Source organism: Limulus polyphemus, unplaced genomic scaffold (assembly GCF_000517525.1).
Source record: "Limulus polyphemus unplaced genomic scaffold, Limulus_polyphemus-2.1.2 Scaffold242, whole genome shotgun sequence".
NCBI classification, from domain to species: domain Eukaryota; kingdom Metazoa; phylum Arthropoda; class Merostomata; order Xiphosura; family Limulidae; genus Limulus; species Limulus polyphemus.
In genome coordinates, this window is record NW_013665852.1 from 670641 (window position 1) to 672096 (window position 1456).

Sequence of the window (1456 nt, forward strand, 5' to 3'; positions counted from 1 at the left end):
TAATATGAAAAAAAATAATAATGCAGTGTCATAAACATATTTTCTAAACTTTCAACAACAAAAACAGGACGCGATAAAAAACGCAGCATTCAAAATAGAAAAAATAAAAACTTCAATAATAAATGAACTCATATTATTTGTTCAGAATTAAATAATGATTCCTCAAATGTTCTAAGTAAATACATAATATTTTTTGTTAAATTAATTAGTTTGATGAATACAGTGGTGTGTTGGAATTACTCACAAAGTAATCTGTGATAACAAAATTAAGGTTGGATTTACTAAATTCATTTTGTTTTGCTTTCCGAACATGCGACCGAATGTGTAACTCCTAGGTGATGTTGGCATTTCAGAATTTCATCACAAGCAGAGAACGATATGCTACGTGGGTCACGGTAGTTGATGTAAAATAGGTAAGTGAGTATTTTCTAACTTACGGAGTTAAAATCAAAATTTACTGCTGACTCCACGTTACGATGTATGTGACGGTATGGTTTTAGTATACTGATATAGCGGTATTACTATTAGTTGTACCAAGTATTTTAAATTTATTTAGTTGAACTTGGCGGTAATTTAGTGACCATAGAAGTTTATCATTTTATCATGGTAAGTCCACGTTTATCTTGAGTGCAACTTGTAAGTGTAACTAACTTTTAGTTTTACGGAGGAGTGTTTAATAATACCAATATACCTGTTAGTATTATTGTCGAACTTATTTAACTTTTAAGTTTTATAAGTTGTATATGAATCCTACGGACTTACTGGTTGGTATTTTACATTACATTTCCTATCTACGACTTAGTGTAGCGTAGCCATATATTAATTACGCTTCCTGCTTTATCTTCTTGCATTTTGAACTTTAGTTTAATTGGTCTTATTCCATACTGGTGCGGTAAGTATCCAGTATCAAGGAAAACGTTGTCTATCTGTAGACGGACGTATCTCCTCCTAAACGAGTTGACTGATCCAGAACAAACTAGGTATGGTAACCTAGTATTAGTTGTCCAAAAGCAAACTAAATTCATGTTAAACTTTCCCATTTATTGAAAAATAAAAATATTTTACAGAATAAACCGTATATCATTACTGCAGTAGCTATTATAAATAGGTAAGTTTGAAAAAACTCTCACCACAGCAAAATTCTATCAGTCAAAGAGAGTAAATAGAATGTTCAACATTTTTGCTCGTTTCCCATAATAATCAAAATGTACAGTATTCAGTAATAAAATATCCAGTTAAAATGTGGAGAATAAAGATACTGCTGCTGTTTGAGTTTCTTACTCTTTTTCATGTTTACACCATTTAACTTTAGGTTTATTTAGGGTTAGATGTTTAGGCCTGAATTAGAGAAGTATTAGGTAGTCAAAAAATTATGTCGCAATTTTTTGAATGAAAAGCCCAAACAACTTGTATATATCAGAATAAAAATTTTTTAACTAAATAGTCTCAATTTTTA

At 30.2% G+C, this 1456-nt stretch overlaps 1 protein-coding gene across 3 annotated transcripts in view; it reads left to right on the forward strand.

The window, feature by feature from the left end:
* The first annotated feature begins 348 nt into the window (after positions 1 to 348).
* LOC111085118 overlaps positions 349 to 1456 on the forward strand; it is an 18561-nt gene continuing 17453 nt past the window's right edge. Inside the window, exon 1 of one of the 3 annotated variants that reach the window (XM_022382361.1) lies at positions 349 to 413. The gene's annotated coding sequence lies outside the window, so the exon portion shown is untranslated. The remainder of the gene's footprint in view (positions 414 to 1456) is intronic. The other 2 variants (XM_022382362.1, XM_022382363.1) reach the window with 2 other exon arrangements.